Below are 17,621 nucleotides of genomic sequence, written 5' to 3' on the forward strand. Positions count from 1 at the left end.
ATATATATATATATATATATATATATATATATATATATATATATATATGTATATATACATATATATAATTTATATGTATAGATATATTCATATGTATATATATATATATGTGTGTATGTATGTATGTATGCGTGCACGCGCCTGTATACATGTGTACGTACGCGGTGCTCCTGCATTTATTCAAATGGACGCGAAATTGTGAGAACGTTAGGATGTACAAAATCTTATCGGGCAAACAGTGTGGTTCGTCATGCATAACGCTGCTGATATGCAATTGATTTCAAAGGGACCCTTTCAAAATCCTGCGATATTCCATTTTTTAAATGGTAGTGAAAAGTATGAAATACTGCAGGCGCCATTCGACTACAGATCACATGAAAGGCTTTTGTTTTGCGAGTCTCAGTGTGTGGACATAAAAGTATATCATGTATTTGTACGAATGTCTGTAAGATATATACTGTATGTATATATATATATATATATATATATATATATATATATATATATATATATATACATACATACATATATATATATATATATATATATATATATATATATATATATATATATATATATATATATATTTACGAATGTCTGTAAATTATACTGTATATCGGCAAAGCACAGCTTGATTTACCAGACTTTGTTAAGGATCTAAACGGATATATGTGAGCATCCTTTGAAAAGCGAGCATAAGGCTGTCTTGAATGTCTTATAGTCTGTGGAAAAGATGTGATGGAGGCTTTCAAATTAAATAATTTATTCTTCGTTACTACTCCTTAATGTATTCTATAACCTGCTGAACTGACTGACTATACACACTGTTAGCGTTAAAGAGTAAAATAAATATGTTAAGAATAAGGTAAAAATATTAAAGAACTGACTTTACTGACATGTAATAAAAAAGTAAAAAATCCGCCTAAGTTTCTTCGGCGCAATCGAGTTTTCTGTACAGCCGCTACAGCGTACAATCAATGCCGCCGGAAATAGATCTATCTTTCGGTGGTCTCGGTATAATGCTGTATGAGCCGATCCCATGAACTTAACCACGGCCCGGTGGTGGCCTATCCTATGTCGTTGCCAGAAGCACGATTATGGCTAACTTTAACCTCAAATAAAATAAAAAAAAAAACTACTACAGCTAGAGGGCTGCAATTTGGTATATTTGATGACTGGAGGTTGGATGATCAACATACCAACTTGCAGCCCTCTAGCCTCAGTAGTTTTTAAGGTCTGAGGCCGGATAGAAAAAAGTGCGGACGGACAGACAAAGCCGGCACAATAGTTTTCTTTTACAGGAAACTAAAATCCAATATGAATGCAAATCATTTAGAACTTAAAGATAAATAAACACGTCATAGCTAAGGAGCGTCACCAATTACAAACAAAACTTAAATACACTAACTGAAAAATAAACAACGTATGTTCTAAGAAATTTTGGACTGGGGATACCTCTCTCTCTCTCTCTCTCTCTCTCTCTCTCTCTCTCTCTCTCTCTCTCTCTCCAAATGCGAAACTCTCAAATAAGAATCGTAGGAAACCGCCAACCATCATACTAAGTCATAAGTAATAAAGAAAAAGGCAAAACCCTCTCACACTAATGTCATGTTAATTACCCACACATCCGGTGCCAGTTTATCGTGTTTCACGAGTTCTGCAAAAATAGGAACCGCAGTGAATTGATAAGGACAACATTAGTCAGTTACTTTCTGTGGTTAATTGCCAACCTGTCAGCGGTGTCAGTGAAAATTACAAATATATGCTCCTCTTAGGTGAATAATTTCACCCCGGTGGGGAATACCTTGTCGGGGCCACACCATTATTAATTTTAACGGCCTGACGATTACTCGGGTCTGTCACTTTTTTTATTCCTCTTTCTCTCTCCAAACTAGTTGCAGCCCACAACAGTCGACTAACGACCAAATAATCTACTGCCTAGGACAACAGAGGCGCACAGGAATTTAAAGGAATGCGCTATTGCCTTTACTTTTCCTATCCAGCCTTAGCGAGAGAGAGAGAGAGAGAGAGAGAGAGAGAGAGAGAGAGAGAGAGAGAGAGAGAGAGAAGAAAGTTAACTGACAAGTACTAAAGACTTTTTACGCACTCGAATGCCTAAACCTAATTCTCATTAAGCATCCTTTCTTCTATTGTTTAGCAACACTGTACCGTCTTAAACTGACGGGAAGAATAATTAAGTACCTCATTTATCACAATAATGGAACAGAAGTTTCTCCATTTGGGAATCTTTCTTTCTCTATTTGCATCTAGCGTTTGCTGCGCAGCATCTCAAGAACTTCGCAAATAACAGCCCACCTCCCTACCCTGTTTAGCAACTTCGGCTAAAAGTTCTCCGCAGGAAAAGTTTCAGGCAGGGGCTGGATCCTCCTCTCGAGAATTTATTATGCAAAACAGGTTAGTTACTTGTTGAACAGCAGCCATAAAAGTTGAAAGCATAAGTTTTTTTCGTGCTTTTTTTATAGGACCCGAGTTTGAAGGAAAGTTGTGGTGGGAGGGATGCTGCTGCAGGCATCGTGAGATAGGAGAGCTTTGACGAGGTTATTCTGAAAATGTCGGCGAATCTGGATGAAACGGAGAAAGTTTTGTGTAGGGGGGAAATTCCTCACCTTCAGGATAGTGTAAGTTCACTAATAAGTGGACCTCTTTAATTTTTACGAACCTAATTTCATGTCAAGGTTACCTTCGAAGTTAATCCATACACTTTTTCAGTTCCCCGTTATTGAAATGGAATAAAATTATTTTTGTGAAAATGCATTTTTTTTCCTGTGACACCCTGATTAAAAATTAAAAAAAAGATAAACACTAGAAATACCACTAATGTCAAGGAGACTATAAATACTATAACCTCTACAAATATCTTAGCTGACAATGACCATGCATTAGCCCTCATTCACAATGAGGTCAATAAACTGAAATTGCTTGTAAAGTAAAACACGCGCGCGCGCCAGCGCAGAGATTTGAAGATGTTCCCTAACTGGGGATATGCTGAGCTTTAACTTCTTTCTTAGTTTTTAAAATTATTTCAACTAAAATATTGCAAGTTAATATATCACACTTCAAAATTCATTTTTATTTTTTCCGCTAATTTCTATTTTTTTTTTTCATTCAGAATCTGTCAACAGTTTTTGAATGATAAAATCTCTGGCAGGTGATTGGCTAAAGCTACAAATGAGTGATCTTACTCAGTAACTGTGGATTAAACATGACATCACGCAAGACAATTAATGTGATAGTACTGATTTATATAACAACGTTTCCAAAAAAAATCATAATTAAGATTAGGGATGGATGTTAATAGAATTTTGTGGATAGGTGGACCATGGGTCAAGGAAAAATTCACTTACAGGAGGCAGGAGAGAGTAGAAAGAGAGAAATTAACTATTTTTTCTAGACAGACATACAGAGAGAGAGAGAGAGAGAGAGAGAGAGAGAGAGAGAGAGAGAGAGAGAGAGAGAGAGAGAGAGAGAGAGAGAGAGGCGCCTCGAATACCGATGAACCTGAACAGGCAGCAGGTATTTGAACTATCCTTATTGAAATGACTGGTGCCTATTCGTCCGCATGACCCTTATCGACTATTAGGGACATTGTATTTGGTTTCCCAAAAAACACGGGTATATGATCTTCCTTAAATGGCGAAATAAAAGCAAAAATGAAAACAGAGCTAAGAAAACTTGCTGTTAGGGAATTTGCTATGCATGAATATAATTACCTCAAGGCTTTGTTATCATATACGGTGACAGAGTTGAGTAAGTTGCTAGTTTTCAGGATGGTATCTGCTAAAACGGGTAGGATAAACATTAGATAATTCACCCCTCTGATGCAAGTAATGAATTACTTAATATCTTAGTCACCAGATAGAACAAATGCATTGGCTTGTTTACTGATCACATGAAGCGAATGAGTCGACGAATGAAATGAGCAGGGTATCCCAAAAACTGTTATTTATCAGAAGACACGTTTGAGTTTACAAACAGCTTGCTCAGTTCTCTGAGGGAATCAATAAGTTCCCCCCAAAAGTTTTGTATTCTAGTAATTTTGCCATCACAGCTCCTGTCTTCATGGCAGCGAGTCTCAAATGACAAAAAATCTTTGACAGATGAGGAATTGGCGAGGAAGGAAAATGCCCAGCCGACTCACTGGCTGGTCACAGCCGTTGCCTCTTACTGATGAATGTCGCGAACTGCCTCTTTTGGACAAAGGCCAACTCGCCAACCGGTCTGTGTTGACCTTTACCAAGCAATCAGACAATTGCGATTGGACCCGATGATCTTATTGACAATATTGCAACTTGTTTGCTGTTTCTGATCGACAATTGCGTCATCCTTTGATTGAAGCTGGTTTACTCTTGGAAATTTCTTTCCCTTGTAGGAAGGTTTTCTTTCTTTATATGGTGACGACATTTCAAAAATTTGCAAGAGCTGTATTTTTTAAAATAAAATTGTGTATCATCCGACAAAAGCATCGCGGTTTTATGTTACTGAAATTTCGTAGCCTTCTTCTATAGAGATCATTACTTTTACTTTTAATTTTCACGATAAGACGTCTCTGGTCTTAGTTTTATTTTTTTACAGTGGTAAGTGCTAAGAACACTGAGTTTTGCTTGTTGTAATTGCCGTTACTCATTATGTCGTGTTTGATATCAGGCGTTGTACTGCCCTTTTTGCAGTTCATTAAAAATAATTGCGCTTTTTTATTGTAACTGATAACATCCACGGCATTTCCCTTGACGCAGTTGGAATAAAAACAGGGCACTTTCTATTGAACGTTCATTGAATCAAATTCTTTACTGTAGCTTTACGTGATATCATGCTCCTAGTTACCGCGTCTTTCCAATCACGATGTTATTTTAATAAAAGAAAGAAAGAAAGAAATGAAAGGCCAATGTCTCCTACGAATTGAAAATAAATAACTTGGGAGGGAGAGGGGTATTGTTTGTGAGTTTGCTGATATATATATATATATATATATATATATATATATATATATATATATATATATATATATATATATATTACATATGTATAATTGAATCACGAAAATATGGAACGTGATGAATATATAAATAAAGATAAAATCCACAAAGGAATGGAAACACTGGAGTGCTGCGAGGCCTTTTCGAAACTAGTCCTTTACTTAGCAGACTCAGTAAAGGACTAGTGTCGAAAGGCCTCAGCACTCCAGTGTTTCCATTTCCTTCGTGAATTTTATCTTTATTTATTTATATATTATATATATATATATATATATATATATATATATATATATATATATATATATATATATATATATATATATATATATATAATGTTTATATAATGATAATATTAATATCCTTTATTTCAACCTAGGACCATATATATATATATATATATATATATATATATATATATATATATATATATATATATATATATATATATATATGCATACATACATACATATCTATATAAATTATATACATACATACATACTAAAACTGAGCACTTTTCATGAGAACATAAGAACAGGCATTATCATTTTTATTTCTTCCAGAACGTTCCCAAGAGGATGTTTATACTGTTTACGGCCTTTTGTCATTTCCGGTCGTTAAGGAACGGCCTGGCCAAGTGCCAGCTCCTTCCTAGCGTAGGTCAGTTCTTCCTGGTACACTTAACGGCATGGAGCTATCGACAGCTTGAAAACATACTCACTGTTTTGATTTATTGGTACTAACACCAGGGCTCTAATATTTTTTTTTACTTGCAGGGGCGTTAATGAGACCCTTAACAGGCACGAGCATACACACATACACACACACGCCCATATATATATATATATATATATATATATATATATATATATATATATATATATATATATATATATATATATATATTTATATCTATATATATACACACATACATACATATAATATACTGTATATATATATATATATATATATATATATATATATATATATATATATATATATATGTATGTATATAAACACATATATAAATAAAACACGCAGTAAGTCCAATAGTATATATTCAGTTACTCTAATTTCAGTCGTTAACTTTATTAAAATGTTTAGTAATTTTGTCGAGACAAAAGTTAAAATTTAAGAAATCTATTCATTGCAACAGATAATAAGAAATCCATGCGAATTTCTCTCCTGTAAGTAAATTGCAAAAATAATCAGTTCAGTTCTTATGCATAGCATACGGAAATTCACCAGATTGTGAGGATGTGATTAAAACAAAATACGTTAATAATCAATGTACTACCTTCGTGAAATCATTAACATACAGTGAAAAAGTGTGGAATATTTACTTCTAACGCAGAAGGGGAATGAGGGTGAGTGAATGGCCCATTTATTTTAATGAGCGATCTCCTCTTTCTGTATTTTCCATTACCCCTTGTTACTTCTTTCTAATAATGAACGCAATATCCGCTGGAAGCTCGAATTTCAAGTCAATGGCCTCTGCGGGCTTGTTCCAGAGGAACAGGGTTCATCCTCTAAATAATAATAATAATAATAATAATAATAATAATAATAATAATAATAATAATAATAATAATAATTAAATCGAACATGAAGCTCTATAAATTCTTGACGTTTCAAGCCTCTGACAAAAAGATGGTTGAGTGGGATTTTTAATGTTCAAGTCCTATAAAAACACACATGAAAATAATTCATGAAACTTGCAACAAACCATAGAATATTGGCGCAAGGTAGAATTGGTCAAATGATGCCTCAGAGCCATAGGAATAATACGAAGACCATTCAATTTGTTACTTACGATGATTCCTATCGAGTTTTTCGTTATGCAAGGATTCGGAGTTCTTTAAAAAACCTTATGATTTTGTTTATCAATCTTTCCCTTGGTGATATATATATATATATATATATATATATATATATATATATATATATATGCTTTGCTTTTGGGGCAAAGTTTTTCTTGTATGCAAATTTCGTTGAATTCTATGGCTTTTTGATTGTTGATCAACTTCTTCCTGTCAAACTAATAACAAGATGATCAAATTATACATATATATATATATATATATATATATATATATATATATATATACTGTATATATATATATATATATATATATATATATATATATATATATATACTGTATATATATATATATATATATATATATATATATATATATATATATGCTTTGCTTTTAGGGCAAAGTTTTTCCTGTATGCAAATTTCGTTGAATTCTATGGCTTTTTGATTGTTGATCAACTTCTTCCTGTCAAACTAATAACAAGTTGATCAACAATCAAAAGGCCATAGAATATATATATATATATATATATATATATATATATATATATATATATATATATATATATATATATATATATATAATTTGTGTGTCTGTGTGTATGCATATATATATATATATATATATATATATATATATATATATATATACATATATAATTATATATATATACATATATATATATATATATATATATATATATATATATATATATATATATATATATACAGTACATACATACATACATATATATATTCACTCTGCACTTTCAATTTTGTCATGTGGATATTCTGTTTTGTGCAGCTTACTTTACAAGTTAATGGTATTTCATGCATTTATATCTGAATGCCTGCGCTTCTGAAGGCCTGGCGAAATTTTAAAATTTCGTAATATATAATTTAAAAATAAATTTCATTTTAAATTAACGAACTTTAAAGACGCATGCACTCCGGTGTCAATGTAATAGAAAATTAGCAAATGAAGCAATGATTGTTTACATAACACTCACCTTCCCCTAAATGATTTATAGGTTGAATGATTTATAGATTTTAGGCATACATGCCAAGCACTGGGGCAACTAAGGCCATTCAGCACTGAAACGGAAATTGACAGTAAAAGTTTGAAAGGTACAGCAAGAGGAAAACCTCTAAGTTGCACTATGAATCAATTGTTAGGAGAGGGTGGGCAGTAAGATTGACGAAAGAGAATATGAACGGTGGTACAGTAAAGGGAATGAAAGCAGTTGCAGCTAGGGGCCGAAGGGATGCTGCAAAGGCCCTTAACTAATGCCTACATTGCACCACATGAGGTGCTCTGACGACACTAACCCACTACGGGGACATTCCCGTAAAGAAAGTAGATGGTGATCAGCGAAGGTATTCCAACATCCGATTAGCGGTTGAAGGAAAATATGTTTTCCACTTTTTAAAGTTTCTCCTACTTCAACCTCATATCTGTGATCGCACCATTGTTTCCAGACGTAACTGAAATGTACAGTAAGAAAATAACGTCAAAATGAAAAGAATACTCGCAGAACATAATGACAAGCTAAGAACACCTTATTTATTGAACGTCTGAGTCCTGACCTACCAGTTTATGTTTTCACTCCGCCAACTATTTACTTCCTATTCATGAACTAAAGGCAGCCTATATCTTTTTATTTTCATTTTTATTTTTCCACTGCTAAGATTTTATTGATACAGTAGTGCTTGAAATATTTTTTAAAAATATTTTAACTTAAAAACTGTTTACGAACAATATTTAAGCCACTGAGTGACTATATAGGTGGCAATTTGCGCCCTACGCCATTCTACCAGCTGAGTACCGTGCAGGTTTCTAGTAATCGAAAAAAATGGTCTAGTGGATCCTACCCATTGCATATGAAGAAGAAGTGACTTATATATAAAACATTCTTACTTTATTCGTAATATAAACAAGTAAAAATGCGCCGAAGTTTCTTCGGCGCAATCGAGTTTTCTGTACAGCCGCTACAGCGTATAATCAAGGCCACCGAAAATACATCTATCTTTCGGTGGTCTCGGTATAAAGCTGTATGAGTCGCGTCCCGTGAAATTTAACCACGTCCCCGTGGTGGCCTATCCTATATCGTTGCCAGAAGCACGATTATGACTAACTTTAACCTTAAATAAAATAAAAACTACTGAGGCTGGAGGGCTGCAATTTGGTGTGTTTGATGATTGGAGGGTGGATGATCAACATACCAGTTGGCAGCCGTCTAGCCTCAGTAATTTTTAAGATCTGAGGGCGGACAGAAAAAGTGCGGACAAAATAAAGCGCTGACGGACAGACAAAGCCGGCACAATAGTTTTCTTTTGCAGACTAAAATTGACTGTTACAAATCTAGGCAAGTCAGGAGGCATTTATTGCAACAATAAAGGTGCAGCAAAGTCAGTTTAATACAAAATGCCTCTCTTGTCACCAAATTTAACATTCATCCCATCAAAAACTATTCAGTTATTCTAACGTCAGTGATTACCTTACCTATCACTTTTCTTAAATCGAAGATTGCCTTAGCAAATTTTGTGACATGTATCATGAATAGCCCCTCTAAAATTAAATATGAAAATGCATTTCATTGGTAATAAAAAAACCTAAAATACGTGCGCCTGAATAGTGCTTGATAAAACTTCCAATAAATTCATACAGTGAGCAAACAGCATCTCTTTAATAATACAAAACTATCGACACTAACAAAGGAAGTATCGAAAGTGGAAAATGTTTTGAAAAGACTAGAGTAAAGGTCGTGGAAACTGAAAGGGTCTTTAGGGAATTATTAATTTACAGTGAAAAAGACGGAAGTTTTATTCTAATACTGAAGGGAAAAGAGAATGAACGAGGGGGAGAATTATTTCAATCGACTGTATCTTGAGTTTTTACGCTGTTGCCCCTTCAAGGCTCGAACTTAAGTTTTTACGCTATTGCCCCTTCAGAGCTCAAATTTAACAGGAGGTTCGAGCGCATTTTTACCGTCACTGCCCAGTTGAAAAAGTGTCCATAAAACTGTAACACACCCGAGCAGTTTGGAGGGATCAGCAATTGTTTATAATGAGGTCTGAAAGACTAGAGGGTGAGAGTAAAGGAATTTCATAAAGGATTCTCATATCGTATAAATGACGGCAATATATGAGGAAATCGAGGCACCAAGTACCGACCATGGAGACGTTACGTATTTCGTGAAAGTTGGACCACATTACCTTCATTCTGTATACTTGTGTAAAGGACAACGTTGAGAGGCTGACGCGAGATAGGCGATCCAAGTATTAATGTGGATTTTAATGCAAGTATAATATCTTCTTGACACAGTCGCACACAAAAAAATATATACACATCGCATTTATATAGGTAAAAAGAAAATAGTAAATAACAAAGGTTTTTCATTTAGGCTGCCGAGGATCATTTGAAAAGACTCTAGTAAGCAAACCGTTACAATAGGCTTAATTCATAGGGTTTATTTTTACGACGCACAGGAATACGCGCAAAAATATCCTTTGTGCTGAAATTTTGCATTATTAGGTAATCCGCTTGCAAAAGTCTTTAGTGCTCAAAGAATATTTCAGACTTTCTGCACCTGAACACTGGCAGCACCTGAACATTGGAAACCATAATATAACGCCAAGTCTCGCAGAATATGATTGTATGCTTGAAGGAAAAAACGAAAAGCTAACTCTGGAAAAGGAAAAATATAAAAACACTTTTGGGAATTCCTGCAGCACGTACCAGGTCAAATATACATTACATTCCGAGTGAAGTGAGGTCAGACTTGATGTTGGGAGTCGGTTTTCTAAATATTTCCTGATCAAATTTGACCCCAGAAATGGAAAACCCCGAGTCAAAAGGAAACGATGGATAAAACGTTCTGTAAAAGAAACTCGATCATACTTTTAAAATATAGTCGTATGAACAAAAGTTGAATTTGTTATGTTTTTTTTTTTTTCATGATTCACACAGGCACTGAATTGGCATGAATGGTTTTGTACTTATAAAGCTTTCAAAAAATATTTTGATCATGGGAAGCACAGTGGAAACGAATAAAATTAAAATGTGAAAGTTAATAAACAAAACTACGTTGCATTTGTTAAATGACAACCTGCAAAACAACACCCGATTAGTGAAAGGTGATATGAGACTACAAATGCTTGAAAACATTAAACTAGAAAACACTCAGAGAACGCATAACCCGCAAAAAATGAATTAAAAATATGAAATTTTGGATTCTTTTTGTTCTGGATCTATCTGAAAAAAATAACTTCTCGCTAACATCTGATTAATAAAACCTCCTTTACCAGCATCTGGATTTGGATCCATCTCAAAATCCAACTAACTCTTCCTCTGTTGATACTCAATACTTTCACGAATTTTTATTGAAATCCATCAGTAAGTTTTAAAATACCTATTGGAGTGACAAACAGGCGGACGGATAAGCAGACAAGGCTCAATCCCTCGCAAGAAATTTACGTTATTGCATTTGTTCAAAAAGCACCTGCGTAACGTTCTCTTTGTACTTTAATCGAATCGGTCTGAGCTTTTAATAAAAATGGCCTTAACATTAGCGAGAATATATGAATTTTTCGACAAACCTTAATGGCATTTCCTCATTCCTCAAGAGATGATGCATCTTACAAAAAAAAAAAATAAATAAAAATAAACTTCATGCAAAAAGCCTGGAATAGGGTATAGTACTTTCCAGTTATTGTGGAATGAAAGGTGTTGACATTTGAACAGTATATGGAAGATATCTGATAACAAGCTTGCAAAATTATGTTTGGGAAATTTTAACATATTACTGTTTGCCGGTAAATAAAACTAACAATGCACTAAGATGACCGGGAAATTAACGATGAGGTTTTCCATTTTATCCCGTGACTCCAATGTTTTAGTGCCTGACTGATTTATAGTTACCAAAACTTGCGTTGCAAATTCCAGGTTACTGACGCCGCAATAAAAATAAGAAAAAAAATTAAAGACGTTTCATGTAAGAAATATCTGAAATACATAAATATATAATTTTTAGTATCTACTAAAATATGTCTACTTTCACTTGCAAGTTTGTTCAGTTCTTTTTCATTCACCTTTTCTCTCCAGCATTCCAATAAACGTCGTCATTTTTAAATCCTGACTGCCCTCGCGATTCCAGTATTCCAATAAACGTCATCATTTTTAAATCCTGACTGCCCTCGCGATTACTCACTGAGATTTGGTTACATATACTCCCTGGCTCACTCTTCTGACTTTTCAGGACTTACTGTGATTTATTATCACTCCTAATGCCAGCTACATGTTTTTTGAAGAGGTGAAATAAATAAATAGGGACAAAGATAGGTTTTTAAGAGGTGAGATAAATAGGGACAAAGACTCTGTATGTACAATTAGGTCAACCAGATAAACCTGGTTATTTCTAAATGACTGGATATGACAACCCGTTGGTTTTATCTCTGGTTAAAAATGGACTTCCTAATCAATATAACTTATGGGATATAAGTAGTTCAATGACATTTTGCATTCATCTAAAGAGGTCATTTCGAATAATAATAATAATAATAATAATAATAATAATAATAATAATAATAATAATAATAATAATAATAATAATAATAATAATGGTGACGGAAATCCACAGTGGTGCAAGTGTAAATATACATATTAGAAATATATATACTTACACTTACACCACTGTGGATTTTCTCCACCATTTTAGCGACTCGTGCTATTATGAGATTTTTATGAATAATAATAATAATAATAATAATAATAATAATAATAATAATAATAATAATAATAATAATAGATCTTAGCAATTCAATAAGGCAGACTGCAAGACACTTATTTCATCTCGCTCATGCACAAGAAGAAGAAGATAGCTGCAGAAACAGGGCTAAATCGCGAAAACAACTGTCGTTCTTCTCCTCCAAAACTGAGAATCTTTATTCCTGCAGGATATCGTTGCTGCTGGAAGGGTTTACTCCTTAAAATATGGCCGCTGGATCTTGGGGTCGCTATCAAACGAAAAACGAGTTCGGAAACGATCGGGATATGCAGAGAATTTGACCTGTTTCCTTTCTCATGATGCCATGACCTAGGATCAAGTCGGATACGAAGTTAGGGTATTTGAAGAAGGCCCCGGGGTCAGAGAGGTGTATGATTTTATCACGTTTCATCGTATGTTTTCTTCTTCTTCTTCTTCTTACTATTATTATTATTATTATTATTATTATTATTATTATTATTATTATTATTATTATTATTATTCAAATCGTGAACCCTATTCATATGGAACAAGCCCAAAGGGGCCACCGACTTGAAATTCGAGTTTCCAAAGAATATGGTGTTCATCAGAAAGAAGTAACAGAAGGTAATGGGAAATACAGAGAGAAGAGATAGAAAAAATAAATTAACAGACTATTATTATTGTTATTATTATTACTTCAGTAGATGGAACCTATTCACAACACACAGGGACAACTGACTTGAAATTCAAGCTTCCATAGAATGTTGATTTCAACCTCCCATCGCCGACCCCACACTGCAGCAGTAACTGATCATGATACAGAGCAAAGTTATTACAACAGAAGGAGGATTCTTTTAGAGTAGTAATGCACTGCATCATCGCTTGAACTTTTGAAGTTCCAACTGCACGACATCCTCAGGGATATAGATGCCTGGTCTTGAATCACGTTAAGATCGAGATCTTTTTAACTGAAGGAGACGAGTGGGTCTGAGAGATGGACTTTAGTGTAATAACCTTTCCCAAGCTGCCATAACATTATGGGAGATAAATGCTTGACCTGGGGCGCGTCAAACCGAAGTCTCGGCCAATGAAGGATATGAAAGAATGCGAAGAGAAGAAAAACAGAGAAAATAGGCGAAATACCTGCCTGTTGACAGGGAAAAGTGTGATAAAAGCTAAGTTACATTTGGAACAGAAAAGCATAAGCGAAAGGACGATAGACAGCATTAGGTAAGTGAGTGAAATTAAAAAAAATGGAAAAACAGACGCTCACGTTTGAAAGAAAGGTAATTTTCTATATTCCAGTTTCTACGCATCTCTTAACTGACAGTTTAATAACTGTGAAGAGAAAAAAATTATCACAACATTACTTTTATATAAAAAATAAATGATAAAGATAACAATCAAAACGTAATCATAAAATAATATATTTGTTTTGGTAATAAAATAATCTCAAAATAGAGATTGCATATATTCTTGCTTCTCTCTCTCTCTCTCTCTCTCTCTCTCTCTCTCTCTCTCTCTCTCTCTCTCTCTCTCTCTCTCTCTTCTTCTTCTTCTTCTTCTTCTTCTTCTTCTTCTTTATCTTTTTCCTTCTCATAACACAATGTTTGCGAGATGTATAAGTGACGTTATGTCTCGCGTGATGAGTTCCTTGTGATAATGTGTGGCAAACATTTCGCAATTGCGTTACCGACAACTCTCTCTCTCTCTCTCTCTGAATGTTCTTATCATCTCCTAGAAAAAAATTAATAGAATCGCCAAACGATGCCCAGACGGAAAAGTAAAATAATTACAAGAAAATTCATCTTCCTCCTGCCACATTAGAGGGCGCTGGAATGTGCAGCACTGTTAATTTCCCAGGATTAATAGTCGAAGAGGACGTGGATAAAAGCGTTTCACATTTATTTCACATTCATTATTCTTTAATAACCCTATCTCTCTCTCTCTCTCTCTCTCTCTCTCCCTCTCTCTCAGATAAGTTATGCCTCTGCCCAGTGATAAAGAAAAAATGGTCTCTGAATTTGCAGCATATCTCTCTCTCTCTCTCTCTCTCTCTCTCTCTCTCTCTCTCTCTCTCTCAGTCGTATTATGCTACTGCGTAGTGGATAAAAAAGTGGTCTTTGAAATTTGCAGCATATCTCTCTCTCTCTCTCTCTCTCTCTCTCTCTCTCTCTCTCTCTCTCTCTCTCTCTCTCTCTCTCTCTCTCTCTCTCTCTCTCTCTCTCAGTTGTATTATGCTACTGCATAGTGGATAAAGAAGAAATGGTCTTTGAAATTTGCAGCATATCTTTTCGTCAATTGGATGGGGGAAATGGACTGCAATATGGTCAAAAGCCGATGCACTAATTATCATAAAATAATTCTTTGTTTTTGCACAGGAGATTCATGTCCCTTGTTTTTACATCATATTCTCTCAAAAGTTCTTAAGTGGAAGTTATGGAAACATATATTCAAGAGAGATTTCTTTTTCCTTCCAGATGGCACCAAATTTTGAAAACTTTTTGGCCTGTGAGACCAAACCAAACACACAAACAAACAAAACAAATAAAAAACTTCAAATAATCAAAATATCTCATAAAATAGGAAGAAGGCAAACTAAGATTGTTATAAGATTATATATAATAAAAAATAATGATCTACAAATTCTGCTGAAAATGTTGAAGGAACTTGACCAGCTAACCATGACAGAAATTGATTTTAAGGTTCTATAAAACTTATCATTCGGGAACCGAAAAAAAGAAACCACATTACTAACGTGATTATTAATATTTTATATTTCGTAAGAATCCTTTATCAAAAATGTAACATAAAAGCCAGAATCAGTATACGCGGGAAGTCGAGTTCCATTTTAAAAGGAAGGAAAAATGCCACTCAAGGTAAATTTGCAAATATTCAAAAGCAATCTTGGCGCATCACGATTCCATTTCCAGTCTAAGGAAGAAGAAGAAAATAAATGTCTGATTTGTCTGGGGAACTCATATTTACTCGGCATGCGGTGCCTCCGCATTCTCTTACGCTCTCGAGGGATTACGGTAAACATATTCATAGATCTCTTTCGCGTCTTATGTTTTTTTTTTTTTTTTTTACGCCGTCTCGCCACTTTGTGGTTTCCTTTGTTCAAATTCTCTTTGAGCCTTGCTCCGGGGTAAATACACGTTTGCTGAGTGTGTATGTTAATGAGTTTTACACAAACACGAAAGAGTATTTTGTTGTTTTTTTAATATGTAAAATTAATTTCGAGCGCAGTTAGTTCACTTTCCGAGACAAATTTTCACGTACCTGCGAGTTTACAAATGCGTTATTCCATGCAATAATCTGATAAATTTAACACTCCATAATAACTACCTATCTCTGACTCAGCTTCAACTCAAGTTTCCTTTTAGGAAGCAAATATCATACCCTCAGCCATTCTGATTTTCTTCAGATCTTCACTACAGACACGACTAAAATATTCCAAGGCAATGAACTTGGAATTAATGAATGACATTCGGCAACATACAGTATGTCTTGTGTTCAATCATCCTGTTATTCTCAAGTTACACAGTGCATGAAAAAACAAGTAAAAAATGCGCCGAAGTTTCTTGGGCGCAATCGAGTTTTCTGTACAGCGTATAATCAAGGCCACCGAAAACAGATCTATCTTTCGGAGGTCTCGGTATGATGCTGTATGAGCTGCAGCCCACGAAACTTTAACCACGGCACGGTGGTGGCCTGTACTATATCGTTGTCAGAAGCAGGATTACGGCTAACTTTAACCTTAAATAAAATAAAAACTAATGAGGCTAGAGGGCTGCAATTTGGTATGTTTGATGATTGAAGGGTGGATGATCTACATACCAATTTCCAGCCCTCTAGCCTCGATAGTTTTTATGATCTGAGGGCGGACAGAAAAAATGCGGACAGAATAAAGCGCTGAGGACAGACAAAGCCGGCACAATAATTTTATTTTCAGAAAACTAAAAAACTACCGTTTGCTGAGGCGCATTTCGGGCAAAGGAACCTACGAACACTCAAGTGAAAGGTAATGACTCATTCACCGGTGAAGCATTTTCTCAATAATGTGAGTTGTCTGGTCCGAGACACAGTGGGTTACAATGAGGCCAGGAGCTTCCACAATTTTCTATGACCCGGGCAATTTTATCCTTTATATACAGCGCGATTCATGTTCATACTTTTACGAACTTTGACGTTCATTCCGTAATGAACGAGTGATAAACAGTAATAGCCTTTTAATTACCTACAACAGTTACGTATCTCTTTGGACGATGTCACTGATTTTTCACCTGATGGCTTCCAATCAAAAACTAAAGCCATTTTGTTCGACTTCGCTGATGGAATGGAGCGATTCAGTGGCCCTTTACGCTTTATCATTAATCGGATGAGGGGAAAGTAGGTCTGATACCCTTGTATCATCATAATTAAGGGGATAACATTCCGTTCATAAACTTCCTCCTAATTTGCTGGTTCTGGATAATCTAATTATAGGGTACGGCTTTAGGTTTAATATTAATTAATAATGTAAAGTTAAACTTTAAAAATATGTCTGAAAATAGGGTACGGCTTTAGGTTTAATATTAATAATGCAAAGTTACACTTTAAAAATAAGTCTGAAAATAGAGTACGGCTTTAGGTTTAATATTAATAATACGAAATTAAAATTTTAAAAAATAAGTCCGAAAAAGCTTAAAAATTACATTTTGTCTTTTTTTTCTAGTAATTAGGATGTAATCGAAACCGCACTACAGATATTTTGCAGCATTACGATGCTAAAATTCGGAGCTCCAACGATCTATCAGTCTTTTTTACATGTACAAGCACTGATTCTAATATAATTGAGAAATTCTGTAACCAATCTTTAAAAAAAGAAAACTGGTTTTACATTTCATTTCAAGTAATAACTTCAGTATATATATGAGATGCTTCACATTTAAGCAAACAATTAATTTGGTCAATTGTTATCATTAAACCGTTCTGTTATGCTTATTCGCCGTAATTAGAATTAACAAGACTCATGTAAAAAAAAATTAAAAATCCAAAATCAGCATCCGATGCCATCCAGAA

The sequence above is a fragment of the Macrobrachium rosenbergii genome, chromosome 10, assembly GCF_040412425.1.
Source record: "Macrobrachium rosenbergii isolate ZJJX-2024 chromosome 10, ASM4041242v1, whole genome shotgun sequence".
Classification (NCBI taxonomy): domain Eukaryota; kingdom Metazoa; phylum Arthropoda; class Malacostraca; order Decapoda; family Palaemonidae; genus Macrobrachium; species Macrobrachium rosenbergii.